The sequence below is a fragment of the Lichenostomus cassidix genome, unplaced genomic scaffold, assembly GCF_008360975.1.
Source record: "Lichenostomus cassidix isolate B80296 unplaced genomic scaffold, HeHo_3.0 HiC_scaffold_675, whole genome shotgun sequence".
NCBI lineage: Eukaryota > Metazoa > Chordata > Aves > Passeriformes > Meliphagidae > Lichenostomus > Lichenostomus cassidix.
Genome location: NW_028147377.1, coordinates 5064 through 20623, shown reverse-complemented (window position 1 = coordinate 20623; position 15560 = coordinate 5064). Strand labels below are relative to the sequence as shown.

The 15560-nt window shown below is 56.8% G+C and overlaps 2 long non-coding RNA genes across 3 annotated transcripts; one reads left to right on the top strand and one right to left on the bottom strand.

The window, feature by feature from the left end:
* The first annotated feature begins 736 nt into the window (after positions 1-736).
* On the top strand, positions 737-1034 carry LOC146423279 (uncharacterized). Its single transcript, XR_014847596.1, has 2 exons — positions 737-818; positions 943-1034. It is a non-coding gene; the product is annotated as an uncharacterized LOC146423279 (long non-coding RNA).
* A 379-nt stretch (positions 1035-1413) lies between these two features.
* Positions 1414-2101, bottom strand: LOC146423278 (uncharacterized). Of its 2 annotated transcripts, none has more exons than XR_014847595.1 (2): positions 1986-2101; positions 1414-1885 (listed from the first exon to the last, which is right to left on the bottom strand). It is a non-coding gene; the product is annotated as an uncharacterized LOC146423278 (long non-coding RNA). The 2 variants fall into 2 exon arrangements; XR_014847594.1 differs by having other exon boundaries at positions 1958-2095.
* Between the last annotated feature and the right edge of the window lie 13459 nt (positions 2102-15560).

The window sequence follows — 15560 nt, the reverse complement described above, 5'->3', positions numbered from 1 at the left end:
TGGGGTCACACGCCGACCTGTCCCCTCGGTCCCTGTCCCATGGGGTCACACCCGGAGTGTCCCCTGCCTTGTCCCTGTCCCCTGCCCTGTCCCTGTCCCCTGTCCCCTCCACTCCTGTCCTCTGGGGTCACACTCGGAGTGTCCCCTGTTCTGTCCCCTCAGTTCCTGTCCCATGCGGTCACACCCGGACTGTCCCCTGCCCGGTCCCTGTCGCCTGCCCTGTCTCCTCGGCCCCTGTCCCTGTCCCTGTCCCATGGAGTCACACCCGACCGTGTCCCCTGCCCTGTCCCCTCGTCCTCTGTCCCCTGGGGTCACACTCGGCCCTCGGAAGGACTCTCAGGCTCTCTGTCGCGATGGACAGAGCGGCTCCTCATCCCATTCCCACCTCACCCACGACAGGGACACTCGCGGTGCCACCAGCACGACACCTTCTTAGTGACAACCCCCAGCCTGGTCCCCAACACGGCCCGAGGCGGCGACACCGAGGAGGGGACACCGAATTCCCGCATTCCCATGTGCCAGCGGTGGCTTTTCACCGCCCCATAACGATCCCAAACCGGAGCACTGGGGTGGTTTATGGGGCCCGGAGCAGCGACACCAAACAGGGAACACCAAATTCCTGCCAGAGGGGCAGCGGTGGCTCTTCCCTGCCCCCTGAGGAGCCCAAACCGGAACAGTGGGGTGGTTTTAGGGTCTGGCGTCAGTGACACCAAATAGGGGACACCGAATTCTCTCATTCCCATTCTGCTATAGGGGCAGCGGTGGCTTTTCCCCGCCCCATAACAATCCCAAACCGGAGCTGTGGGGTGGTTTTTAAGGTCTGGCGGCAGCGACACCGAATAGGGAACACCAAATTCCCGCATTCCCATCTGCCAGAAGGGCAGCGGCGGCTCTTCCCTGCCCCATAACGACCCCAAACCGGAGCAGTGGGATGGTTTATAGGGTCTGGGGGCAGCGATACCGGATAGGGAACACCAAATTCCCGCATTCTCATGTGCTAGAGGGGCAGCGGTGGCTTTTCCCTGCTCCATAACGGTCCCAAACCGGAACATTGGGGTAGTTCATAGGGCCTGGAGCAGCGACACCGAATAGGGGACACCGAATTCCCAGATCTCCATCTGCCAGCGGTGGCTCTTCCCTGCTCTTTAACGATCCCAAACCGGAACATTGGGATGGTTTATAGGGTCTGGTGGCGGCGACAGAGACTAGGGAACAGCAAATTCCTGCCAGAGGGGCAGCGGTGGCTTTTCCCCACCCCATAACGACCCCAAACCAGAACATTGGGGTGGTTTATAGGGTCTGGGGGCAGCGACACCGAATAAGGAACACCAAATTCCCAGATCCCCATCTGCCAGCGGTGGCAGATTTTTTTTCTTTTCCCCGCCCCACAACGATCCCAAACCGGAACAGTGGGGCGGTTTACAAGGCCTGGCGGTTTATAAGATCGTGACCTCGCCGCGATCGGGATCAGATCCCAACCTTCCCCCGCAGGTTTGGTCCCTTGGGAAAGGCAGGTGCGAGGTGTGGGAGATCTGGGGGATCTGCGCTGCGCTGTGGGAACATCCGCTGGCTGCGGCGCTGCCGCTTCCCGGAGCAGCCGCGGGGAGCGCCGGGACCTGTTCTACCTGCGCCGCTGGCCGGGAGCGACATTCCTGCCGCGCCTGGGCACTGAGTCACGCGTGGCTCCCGCCGCCCCACAGCCGCTCCGGGGTGACTCAGGGCCGCGGGAGGAGGGGAGAGCAGCGCGCCGCCGAGCTGAGCCCGGACACCGCACGGCCGGCGGGGACACCGCACACCTTCCCGGGAGCGCGGGGCGCCGTGCTGGGGCTGGACCGAGGGGTTGAGGACATCCCGAATATCCCGAGGGGTTGAGAATGTCCCAGATCTCTCGAGGGACTGAGGACATCCCAAATATTCAGAGGGGCAGATCTCCCGAGGGGTTGAGGACATCCTAAACCTCCCAAGGGATTGAGGACATCCCAAACCTCCCGAGGGGTTGAGGATATCCCAAATCTCCCGAGGGACTGAGAACATCCCAAATATCCAGAGGGGCTGAGGACATCCCAAAACTCCCAGCTCTGGTTCTGGCAGTGCCATCCCAAGGTGCTGAGAAAATCCCAAAATTCCTGGTTCTGGTTCTGGCAACGCCACCCAGAGGTGCTCAGAACATCCCCAATCTCCTGAGAGGCTAAGAAAATCCCAAATCTCCCAACTCTGGTTCTGGCGGTGCCATCCCAAGGTGCCAATGCCATCCCGAGGTGCTGAGAAGATCCCAAATCTCCAGAGAGGCTGAGAAAATCCCAAAACTCCCTGGCTCCACTTCTGGCAGTGCCATCCTGACGTGCCGATGCCACTCCTGGGTCCCAGTGCCATCCCAAAGCTCCCAGATGAGGTTGTGCTGACACCTTCTGCAGGTGCCAGTGCCACCCCCAGGTCCTGATGCCACCCCTAAGGTGACAATGCGACCCCTGGCTGCTGATGTCACCCCAAGTTAGTGATGCCACCCCAGGTGCAAATGCACCCCCTGTTCCCAATGCCACCCCCAGATCCCAAAGCTATCCCCAGGTGCCAATGTCACCCCAAGTTACCAGTGCCACTCGCAGTTCCTGATGCCATCCCCAAGATCCCAATGTCACCCCCAGTCCCTGATGTCACCCCAGGTCCCGATGTCACCCTAGTTCCTAATGTCACCCCCAGTCCCCAATGTCACCCCCAGGTGCTGATGTCACCCCAGTCCCTGGTGCCACCCCAGTCCCTGGTGCCACCCCAGTTCCCAGTGTCACCCCAGTTCCCAGTGTCTCCCCAGGTCCCAATGTCACCCCAGTTCCCAATGTCACCCCCAGTTGCCAATGCCACTCCCAGTTCCCAATGTCCCCCCAGTCCCCAATGCCACCCCAGTTCCCAATGTCACCCCCAGGTCCCGATGTCACCCCAGTTCTCAATGTCAGCACCAGTTCCCAAAGCCACCCCAGGTGCTGATGTCACCCCCAGGCATCGATGTCACCCCCAGTCCCTGATGTCACCCCAGTCCCCAATGTCCCCCCAGTCCCCGATGTCACCTCAGTCCCCAGTGTCACCCCCAGGTCCCGATGTCACCCCAGTCCCCGATGTCACCCCAGTCCCCAGTGTCACCCCAGTCCCCGATGTCACCCCAGTCCCCAGTGTCACCCCAGTCCCCGATGTCAACCCAGTCCCCAATGTCACCCCAGTCCCCAATGCCACCCCAGTCCCCGATGTCACCCCAGTCCCCGATGTCACCCCAGTCCCCAGTGTCACCCCAGTCCCCGATGTCACCCCAGTCCCCGATGTCCCCCCAGTCCCCGATGTCACCCCAGTCCCCGATGTTACCCCAGTCCCCAGTGTCACTCCCAGTCCCCGATGTCACCCGCACCCCGGCAGTGGGCGCAGATTCCCGCGCGGTCGCGGCGTGGGGAGCAGGCCGGGCTGACTCAGCTGCTGTCAGCAGGGACAATGGCAGCGCTGGACAAACAGGCAGGACAAGGACAAGGACAAACAGCTCCGGTGGGACGTGTGCCAGCGCTGTGCCCGGCCGGGTGCCAGCATTGTGCCCGGCCGGATCCAGGCCAGGACACTGAGGCCTCTGTTCTGCCGCCGCCGCCTTTCCGGGGGCTTTGTCCTGGCTGGACACTGCTGGCCCTCTGCCCTGCGCCGGTGGCTGAGGGACTGAGAGCATCCCAAAGCTCCTGAGGGGCTGAGAGAATCCCAAAGGTACTGAGGGGCTGAGGACATCCCAAATGTGCTGGGGGGCTGAGGACATCCCAAAGTTCCTGAGGGGCTGAGAACATCCCAAATGCCCTGAGGGGCTGAGAGCATCCCAAAGGTACTGAGGGGCTGAGAACATCCCAAAACTCCTGAGGGGCTGAGAACATCCCAAAACTCCTGAGGGGCTGAGAGCATCCCAAATGTGCTGGGGGCTGAGAGAATCCCAAAGCTCCTGAGGGACTGGGAGAATCCCAAAGCTCCTGAGGGGCTGAGAAAATCCAAAATGTCCTGTGGGGCTGAGAGAATCCCAAATCTCCTGAGGGACTGAGAAACATCCCAAAGCTCCTGAGGGGCTGAGAATATCCCAAATCTCCTGTGGGGTTGAGAGAATCCCAAACCTCCCGAGGGGCTGAGAACATCCCAAAGGAACTGAGAACATCCCAAATCTCCTGTGGAGCTGAGAACATCCCAAATCTCCTGGTTGTGGTTCTGGCCAGTGCCATCCTGAGGGGCTGAGAAGATCCCAAACCTCCTGAGCTGCTGAGAACATCCCAAATCTCCTGAGGGACTGAGAACATCCCAAACCTCCTGTGGGAATGAGAAAATCCCAAACCTCCTGTGGGACTGAGAAAATCCCAAACCTCCTGGTTCTGGTTCTGGGAATGCCATCCCCAGGGCCTGAGAACATCCTAAATCTCCCAAGGTGCTGAGAGAATCCCAAATCTCCTGAGGGGCTGAGAGAATCCCAGATCTCCTGGATTCGGTCCTAGAAATGCCATCCCAAAGCGCTGAGAACATCCCAAATCCCCCGAGGTGCTGAGAAAATCCCAAATCTCCTGGCTCTGGTTCTGGTTTTGGAAGTGCCATCCCAAGGTGCTGAGAACATCCCAGCACCCGAAGGACCCCAAAAGGACACAGACACAGGGAGGCTTCCCAAGCCTGGACACCTCAGATGGATGTTGGGGACATCCCACCTGTCCCAAGCCTCCCAGCCCCTTCTGGCTGTGCTCTGGGAATGCTGCTCCCAAAAAATCACCCCAAAACCCTCCTGCCCACCACGAAGCCACAGAGGGACCCCAAGGAGGAGGAGGAGGAGAACTGGGATGTGGATTTGGGGTCCCACTAGAGAGCCCTGGAGGAATCCCGAGGGGAAGGAGAACCAGAGTGAGGATTTGGAGTCCCATCATAAAAATCCTACAAGGATCCTAAGAGGAGGAGAACCAGAGCATGGATTTGGGGTTCCACCACAAAGCCCTGGAGGGATCCCGAGGACAAGGAGAACCAGAGTGAGGATTTGGGGTCCCAGCACAAATCCCCCAGAAGGATCCTGAGAAAGAGAAGAACTAGGGTGGGGATTTGGGGTCCCACCAGGAAAACCCTGGAGGAGGAGGAGAACTGGGGTGTGGAGTGGACTGCCACCACAAACCCATGGAGGGATCCCAAGGAGAAGGAGGAGAACCAGAGCATGGATTTGGGGTCCCACCACAACGCCCTGGAGGAGGAGGAGAATTAGGGTGTGGATTTGGGGTCCCACTGCAAAGCCTCAGAAGGATCCCAAAGAGAAGAACTGGGGTGAGGATTTGGAGTCCCATGACAAATCCCCTGGAAGGATCCTGAGAAAGGATGAGAACCAGAGCATGGATTTGGGGTCCCACCAGAAAGCCCTGGAGGGATCCTGAGGAGAAGAACAAGAACTGGAATGCGGATTTGGGGTCCCAGCAGAAAGCCCTGGAAGGATCCTAAGAAAGAGGATGAGAACCAGAGCATGGATTTGGGGTCCCACCACAAAACCCTGGAGGAGGAGGAAAATTAGGGTGAGGATTTGGGGTCCCAGGACAAACCCCTGAAGGGATCCCAAGGGGGAGCAGAAGAACCAGAGCATGGATTTGGGGTCCGACCATAAAGCCCTAGAGAGATCCTGAGGAGAAGAAGAACCAGAGCATGGATTGGGGTTCCACCACAAAGCCCTGGAGGGATCCTGAGGAGGAGGAGAAGAACCAGAGTGAGGATTTGGGGTCCCAGCATAAAGCCCTGGAGGAGGAGGAGAACCAGAACACAAATTTGGGGGCCCACCACAAAGCCCTGGAGGGATCTCGAGGAGAAGGAGGACAACAGGACGGTGGATTTGGGGTTTCTGAGGGCACAGCCAGACGTGCAGCCACCCCAGTGCTCTCCAGGCTGCGGTCAGCGCGGCTCAATGCTCCCAGTGTCCTTGGCACGGCCGGACACGGCTTTTGGTGACCACGGAGAGCTGGGAAACCCCAAAAACCAACCCCAAAAACAAACCCCAAAAACAAACCAACCCCAAAAACAAACAAACCCCAACAACAAACCCCAAAACACCTGGACAGGTCACCTCCAGAGCGGGATCGACCCCAATCCCACATTCCCGGCTGGGATTCCAGGGACATTCCAGGCTTTGCTTATCCCGCTCTCCGCCGCCGCCGGAATGGGATAAAAACATAAATAAAATAATGTGGTGCTAAGTGACCCAATATTGACATTTTTCGCCAGCGCGGAGCCAACAAAGCCCTCGTCAGCGGTCAGACGGCTCCAAAATCCTTTATTTATGGAGGTTTTCGGGGAAAAAAAATGGACATAAACAGAAAAGGGGGAGAGGGGAAGGGAGAAAACCCCCGAGGAGTTGTTTGGGAAAGGAAGAAAGAAAAAAAAAATGGAAAAAAAACGGAATAAAATGGACATTCATGGGGAAAATCCCGGCTATGAAAGGGCTCTTTAAGGAGGCGGAAAAACAGGAGAGAGGAGATAAAGCCAGGAAAAAAATCCCAATAAAGCCCCAGTTTTAGTGGGATCGGGGAGATGTGAGAGGTGCTGTCTGTCCCAAAACGGCTCCAGGGTGGGTGGGAACCCCAAAAATTTGGGATGGGGGAGATGTCAGAGGTGCTGCCTGTCCCAAAATGGCTCCAGGGTGGAGACCCCCAAATTTCAGGATGGGAGGGACATTGGAAGTGTTGCTTGTCCCATAATAGTTCCAGGATGGATCAGACCCCAAAATTTGGGATGAGAAGGACGTTGGAAATGCTGCTTATCCTATAACAGCTCCAGGGTGGGTCCAAAAATTTGGGACGGGAGGGAAAATGGGGTGGGTCAGACCCCAAAATTTGGGAAGGAGGAGAAATCAGAGAGGCTGCCCTGCCAGGACGGGTCAGACCCCAAAATCTGGGATAAGGGAGATACCAGAAGTGTTGCCCTTCCAGGATGGGTTTTACCCCAAAAATTTGGGGTGGGGGAGATGGCGGAGGTGCTGCCTGTCCCAAAACGGCTCCAGGGTGGGTCAGACCCCAAAATTTGGGTAGGAGGGACAATGGGGTGGGTCGGACCCCAAAATTTGGGAAGGAGGAGAAATCAGAGGTGCTGCCCTGCCAGGTTGGGTCAGAATCCCAAAATTTGGGATGAGAAGGACTTTGGAAACGCTGCTTGTCCAGTAATAGCTCCAGGGTGGGTCGGACCCCCAAAATTTGGGATTGGGGAGATGGTGGAGGTGCTGCCTGTCCCAAAATGGCTCCAGGGTGGGTCAGACCCCTGAAATTTTGGATAGGAGGGACAATGGGATGGATCAGACCCCAAAATTCAGGATGGGAGAAATGACTGGTGCCTGTCTGGTGATAACTCCAGGATGGATCAGACCCCAAAATTCGGGATGGGAGGGACAATGGGGTGGGTCAGACCTCAAAAATTTGGGATGAGGGAGATGCCAGAGGTGCTGCCTGTCCCAAAACGGCTCCTGGGTGGGTCAGACCCCAAAATTTGGGAAGGAGGATAAATCAGAGCTGCTGCCCTTCCAGGGTGGGTCAGACCCCCAAAATTTTGGATAGGAGGGACAATGGGATGGATCAGATCCCCAAAATTCGGGATGGGAGAAATGACTGGTGCCTGTCTGCTGATGACTCCAGGACGGATCAGACCCCAAAATTTGGGATGGGAGGTACAATGGGGTGAGTCAGACCCCCAAAATTTGGGATGGGAGGTACAATGGGGTGAGTCAGACCCCCAAAATTCAGGATGAGGTAGATACCAGAGGTGCTGCCCTTCCGGGATGGATCAGACCCCAAAATTCGGGATGGGATGGACAATGGGGTGGCTCAGACCCCAAAATTTGGGATGAGGGAGATGCCGGAGTTGCTGCCTGTCCTAAAACGGCTCCTGGGTGGGTCAGACCCCCAAAATTTGGGATGGGAGGTACAATGGGGTGGCTCAGAACCCCAAAATCTGGGATGGGAGGTACAATGGGGTGGCTCAGAACCCCAAAACCCGGGCTGGGCCAGCAGTAAGGGGATCACCCCATTCCCATTCCCGACCCTGGGAATATGGGATTCATCCCCATTAGGAAAACAACCCCGGGGCGCCGCTCCCCCCTGCCGCCACCCCACTGCTTCCCGAGCTCCGGGAGCAGCCGCAGCCATCCCGGTGACAATTTTGGGATTGTGCGAGCGCCGGGCACAGCCCGAGCCGTGTTTTCCCTCATTTTCACCTTCCCGATCCAAGGAAAACAGCGGGATTTCCTGCCGGGCACACAGCGCCCTTGTTCGCCGAGAAACGAGCCGATTTGGGGGATTTTTTTCGGGTTTTTTGATTTTTTTTTTTCCCTGTCGCCACGTCGGAATATCTGGGATTGAAGTGGTGGGAGAGGGAAAAGGATGGGAATTTGGTCTGTTCTGGGGGTTGGGGTTGCGTCTGTGGGGCGCAGAGGGTGTTTGGTTCCCTAAATCCCAAAAATCCCATATTCTGGGGGGGAGTTCCCACTGAGTGGGGTCTGGATAAATCCCCAAATCCCATATTTCGGGTGGATTTTCCTGTTGAGTTGGGTTTGTCTGGATAAATCCCTAAATCCCATATTTTGGGGTTTCCACTGTATGGGGTCTGGATAAATCCCCAAATCCCACATTTTGGGTGGATTTTCCTGTTGAGTGGGGTTTGTCTGGATAAATCCCCAAATCCCGTATTTTGGGGTTTCTCATTCAGTCAGGTCCGGATAAATCCCCAAATCCCACATTTTGGGTTTTCCCACTCAGTGGGGTCTGGATAAGTCCCTAAATCCCATATTTCAGGTGGATTTTCCTGTTGAGTGGGGTTTGTCTGGATAAATCCCTAAATCCTATATCTTGGGTGGATTTTCCCATGGAATGGGATCTGGATAATCCCCAAATCCTGAGTTTTGGGTGGGTTTTCCCATTGAATGGGATCTGGATAAATCCCAAAATCCCATATTTTCGGTTTTTCCATTGAGTGGGGTCTGCAGGGATAAATCCCCAAATCCCATATTTTCCATGGGATTTCCCATAGAATGGGGTCTGTCTGGATGAATCCCTAAATCTCATCTTTTGGGTTTCCCACTAACTGGGATCTGGATAAATCCCAAAATCCCGTATTTTGGGATTTCCCATTGAGTGGGGTCCAAATAAATCCCTAAATCCCATATTTCAGTTGGGATTTCCCATTGAGTGGTGTCTGCCTGGATAAATCCCTAAATCCCATTTTTTGGGTTTTCCCATTCAGTCAGATCTGGAGAAATCCCTAAATCCCGTATTTTGGGATTTCCCATTGAGTGGGGTCTGGATAAATCCCCAAATCCCATATTTTGGGTGAGATTTCCCATCAACTGGGGAAAACCCACCCAACATTTGGGATTTGGGGATTTATCCAGGCTGGAAATCCCAAAGGAGCAGAGGGGAGGAAATGGGGGATGAAGGAGAAGAGGTTTCCTCCCCTTTTTCAGGGATTTGCCCTAAATCGACAGATTTATCCCGGATTTTCCCCAGGAATGACCCTTTAATCCCAAACCCGCCACCAACCACGGTTTGGGATTAAACCAGAGCAATCCCAAAAGGAAAACCCGCAGGCTGCCCGGGCAGGACAATTAAACAACCCCAAATTAATTACTATTAATTGTTATAATCCCAAAACAACGCCTCGGTTTGGGGTTGTGGTTTTGTAACTCGGGAAAAGGGAACTGGAAATCCCAAATTCTCGGATCGGCACTCGGAGAGGGCTGGAGATGTTCTTGGGGTCGGGAATGGTTTTTGGGGTCGGGAATGGTTTTTGGGGTCGGGAATGCCAGTGGAGGTCAGGTAATAGGATAGGGTTGGGAATGTTTTTGGGTTCAGGCATGATTTTTGGGGTGGGGAATGTTTTCTGGGGTCAAGAATGTTGGTTAGGGTCGAGAACGTTTTTAGGGGCCAGAAAAGTTTTTTGGGGTCGGGAATGGTTTTTGGGGTGGGGAATGATTTTTGGGGTCAGGAATGCCTGGGGATATTGGGAATGTTTTTGGGGTCAGGAATACCTTTTGGGGTCAGGAATACATTTTGGGGTCAGGAATGTTTTCTGGGGTCGGGAATGTTTTTGGGGTCAGGAATGTTTTTTGGGGTTGGGAATGTTTTTTGGGTTTAGGAATATTTTTAGGGGTCAGGCATGGTTTTTGAGGTGGGGAATATTTTTTGGGACCAGGAATGCCTGGGGATATTGGGAATGTTTTTTGGGGTCAGGAATGTTTTTTGGAGTTGGGAACATCTTTTGGGGTTGGGAATGTTTTTTGGGGTCAGGAATGCCTTTTGGGGTCAGGAATACTTTTTGGGGTCAGGAATACTTTTTGGGGTCAGGAATGTTTTTGGGGTTGGAAACATCTTTCAGAGTTCAGAAGGTTTTTTGGGGTCAGGAATGCCAGTGGGGGTCAGGAATGTTGGTCAGGGTTGGGAATGGTTTTTGGGGTCAGGCAGGGTTTTTGGGGTCAAGAGTACTTTCTGTGGTCAGGAATGTTTTTTGGGATTTGGAATGCTTCTTGGGGTCAGGAATGTTTTTTGGGGTCAGGAATGTCAGTGTGGGGTTGGGAATGTTTTTTGGGGTCGGGAATGTTGGTAGGGGGATATGGGATGGGACACAGGAGGGCACATGGGAATTTAGGGTCAGGAAGGTTTTTTGGGGTCGGGAAGGTTTTCTGGGGTCAGGAATGCCAGTGGGGGATATTGGGAATCCTGACTGCGCCAAGCAGGAAAATCCTCTTTTTTCCATCATTCCCATGTTCTGGGTGTGGAATATCGAGGAATTCTGAGGAATTTTGGGATCAGCCCCAAATCACCATTCCCATTCCAACGATCCCAACGCTGATTCCCACCCGGGCAGGAGGAAACCTTTATTTACAAATAAATATCCCAAGAATGGGGAAAAGAGGGAAAACCCCAAATACCCCGATGGTCCAGCAGGATTTTGGGATGTTTGGGTTTTAGGGTCACATTCCAATGCTTTTTGGGATATTCGGGATGAGCCCCACGAGGTGGGAATTCTGTAGGATCTCCGAAGGAACAGGGAATTCTGTGGGATGTCCAAAGGAATGGGGAAACCAGGATTTGCAGATTCTAGGACCACCTGTGGTCCAGTGGGATTTTGGGATGGTCACGGCAAGGGGATATTTGGGTTTTGGGGTCACATTCCAATGTTTTTTGGGGTGTTTGGGATGAGCCCCGTGGGGTGGGAATGCTGTGGGATCTCTGCGGGAACAGGGAATTCTGTGGGATCCCCGAAGGAATGGGGAAACAGGAATTTCCAGCCCCCTGGGCCACCCGCGGTGGGATCTGATTTGGGATTCTCAGGCTCCGCAGCGACATTCCTACAGACTGTGGGGTGTCGGGGATTTGGGATCGGCAGCTGGGAAAGCTCTTCAAAGGGGAGCTTTCAAGTGCCGAGGGGAGATCCTATCAGCTGGGAACATCCCGGGAACGGGGAGGGCTGGCAGGGCTGGCCCTGCTCACCCTGCGGGGCTGGGAGCTGATCCCATGGGATATGGGGTGTGGGGTGTGGGGTGGGAACACAGGATGGGATATGGGATGGGATATGGGATATTATATGGGATAGGATATGGGATATGTGATATGGGGTATGGGATGGGATGTGGGATGTGGGATATGTGATATGGGATATGGGATGGGATATGGGACATGGGGTATGGGGTATGGGATGTGATAGGGGATGGGATAGGGTATATGGGATAGGAGACATGGGATGGGACACAGGATAGGATATGGGGTATGGGGTATGAGATATGGGGTGTGGGATGGGATGTGGGATGTGGGGTATGTGATATGGGATATGGGATGGGATATGGGGTATGGGGTATGGGATAGAGGACATGGGATATGGGATGGGACACAGGATGGGATATGGGAAGGGATATGGGACATGGGGTATGGCATATGGGGTATGGGGTGGGAACACAGGATGGGATATGATATGGGATGGGATATTATATGGGATGGGATATGGGACATGGGGTATGGGATGAGACACAGGATGGAATATGGGATAGGATATGGGATATGGGGTATATGGGGTATGGGGTATGGGATATGGGATATGGGATATGGGATATGGGATATGGGATATGGGATTGGATAAGGGACATGGGATGGGACACAGGAGGAGATACAGAAGGAGATATGGGATGGGAACACGGGAGGGAACACCGGAACCCCACAGATTTCAGGATGACCAAGGCTGAGATCAGCAGGGTGACAACCCCACAGATTTCAGGGTGACCAAGGGGTGGTGGCCCTGCAGATTTCGGGATGACCAAGGCTGGGATCAGCAGGGTGAGGGTGACACAGGATGTGCTGGCAGGGATTTGGCAATCCTGGACTCCGGGGGGGGCAGGGAGGGACATTGGGGTGTCCTGGTCCCTCCTGCCCCCCGCCATGGGGGGACACACTCGGGGGTCACACTGGGGCCAGGTGGTCCTCGTGTGGGGGACACAGGGTGACCCCAGCCCCAAATCGGGGGACACAGGGTGACCCCAGCCCCAAATCCGGGGGACACAGGGTGACCCCAGCCCCAAATTGGGGGGACACAGGGTGACCCCAGCCCCAAATCGGGGGACACAGGGTGACCCCAGCCCCAAATCAGGGGGGACACAGGGTGACCCCAGCCCCAAATCCGGGGGACACAGGGTGACCCCAGCACCAAATCGGGGGGACACACCCAGGGCTGGGGTGACAGCGGGAGAGGGGCAGTGACTGCACACCATGGGGGTCCCACGGTGGCAGGGATGGTCGTAGGGCAGATTTGGGGGGCCATGGGGGTCCCACGGGTGGCAGGGCTGAGGTCTGGGGGGCTGTGGAGGTCCCGTGGGTGGAAGGAACAGTTGTGGGGCAGATTTGGGGGCCCATGGGGGTCCAGGTCAAGGGGGACTTGGGGATCACTGGGGAAAGCCCAGGGGGTCCTGGGGGGCTTGGTGGGGGTCTGTGGGTGGACAGGGGGGTTGGGGGGTTTGGAGGACCCCAGGGGGGTCTCGCGGGTCTGGGGGATCTCTGGGGGGTTCAGGGCTATGGGGCTGGGGGGGTTCGGAGGATCTCGAGGGGTTCGGGTGGTCCCGGGGGTGTCCCGTGGAGCAGAGCCCGGGTGGTCCCGGGGGTGTCCGGATGGTCCCGGAGTGGTCCCGTGGGGATCCCGGGAGGGTCCCACGAGCGGGGGTGTCACGGGTGATCTAACGGGTGTCCCGGGGGTGTGTCACGAGTGGGGGTGTCCCGGGTGGTCCCGGGGGTGTCCCACTGGGGTTTTCCCGGGTGTGTCCGGGCCGGTCCCGGGTTGTTTCTCGGGTGGGTCCGGCAGGTCCTGGGGGTGTCCGGGGGTGTCCCACTCAGGGTGTCCGGGGTGGGTCTGGCCGCTCCCGGCTATACCGGGGGTGTCCGGGGGTGTCCGGCCGGTCCCGGGGGGTGTCCCGGGTGGGTCCGGCCATACCGAGCTGTTTCCCGGGTGGGTCCGGCCGCTCCCGGGGGGTGTCCGGGGGTGGTCCGGCGGTGTCACCTCCCGCGCTGTCCCCGCCCCGGGCCGGCCGGTGCCGCCCATTTCCGCCGGGCGGAGCCGCCCCTGGCCCCGCAGCGGCCCCGCCGCCCAGCGCCCGCCCGGCCCGGCCCGCCCGGCCCCGCTCGCTCCGGTGCAGCCCCGCCATGGCGGGCGGCCCGGCCGCGCTCGCCCTCGGTACGTGCGGGGCGCGGGGGGCTCGGCCGGGGGGGCTGCGCGCCCCGAACCCCCGACAGACCCTGCTGGGGAGGGGGAACACCCCGAGCCGCGCAGTCCCGAGGGGTTGGGGGGCTCTGGGGGCGCTCGGGTCCGTGAATCGCGGGAAAGCGGCGGAAACCCTATAAAAACCCTATAAGAAAACCCCATAAAAAACCCCATAAAATCCCCCGCGCGGGCGCTCGCGAAGTTCGCTGCCGGTGGGAAAAGGCGCCGCGACGCGTGAGTACGGCCGCGCTCGGACGCTTAATTAGGGCGGCTAATTAGGGCTGGGGGCTAATTGGAGCTGCGGACGGGGGTGGTTTGGTTTGCGGGGGAAGGGGAAGCGGAGGCGCTCCGGGTTTGGAATGGGATCAGAGGGAATGGGATCGGGATAGGATGGGATCGGGATGGGATGAGATGGGACAGAATGGGATCGGGACGGGATGGGATGGGATGGGATGGGACCGGGACCGGGGATGCTCCCGCTGCAGGATCCCGGTGCGGATGGCCGCAGCTCGGCTGGCTCTGTCCCGCTGTCCCCGCGGTGTCACCCGCCGCTCGGGGTGGCTCTGTCCCGCTGGGAAAGCGGCGCTTTGGGATCGGCAGAGCTTTAGGGCTCGGCTCCGCTCCAGCTGTGGCTCCGCGGTGTGTCCCGGTCCCGTTCCGGGGTCCCTCGGGGGATCCGGATGTCTCTTGCTAACTCTAATCCTCATCCCCGATCCCGTTTTCCACCCCATCCCTCGGATGTCCCCAACCCCGATCCCCCCGCCCCAAAAAACGATCCAAACCCGAGGGTGTGGATTGCCCGGGAGGTGTCCGGTGTGCCTTGGGGTGGGAAATGGGATCGGGGGGAGGGTTGGGATTTCCATCCGATCCCGGAGGGGAGGTGGGAAGAGGAACCTGGAGCCCCCGAGGGACCCAAAAACTTGGAGCCGGGGGGAACAGACCGCAAAAATTTGGAGCAAACCCCAAAAACCTGGAAACAAACCCCAAAAAGATGGAGCTGGGGGGGAACAAACCCCAAAAACTTGGAAAGAAACCCCTGCTTGGAAACAAACCCCAAAAAGTTGGAGCCAGGGGGAATAAACTCCTGCTTGGAACAAATCCCAAAAACGTGGAAATGAACCCCAAAAACTTGGAGCAGGGAACAAACCCCTGCTTGGAACAAAGCCCAAAAACTTGGAAACAAACCCCAAAAAGATGGAGCTGGGGAGGAACAAACTCCAAAAACTTGGAAAGAAACTCCTGCTTGGAAACAAACCCCAAAAAGTTGGAAACAACCCCCAAAAACTTGGAGCCAGGAACAAACCCCTGCTTGGAAGAAACCCCAAAAACTTGGAGCCACAAACAAACTCCAAAAACTTGGAAACAAACCCCAAAAAACTTCGAATAAACCCCAAAAACTTGGAGCCAGAGGGAACAAACCCCAAAAATTTGGAGCAAACCCCAAAAACTTGGAGCAGTGAGGAACGAACCCCTGCTCTGAACAAACCCCAAAAACTTGGAGCCACAAACAAACCCCTGCTTGGGGCAAACCCCAAAAACTTGGAAGCGAACCCCAAAATCTTGGATCCAGAGGGAACAAACTCCAAAAACTTGGAGCTGGGAGGAACAAACCCCTGCTTGGAAACAAACCCCAAAAACTTGGAAACAAACCCCAAAAAGTTGGAGCTGGAGGGAACAAACCCCAAAAACTTGGGGCCAGGAGGAATAAACCCCAAAACCATGGAGCCACCACCCCACCCCACCCCACAGGGATGAGCTGTTTCCCAAAACAGAAGCCCCGGAGTGGAGGTGCAGTCAGCACGAGTTGGGCTGGAGGAGGAAACCCA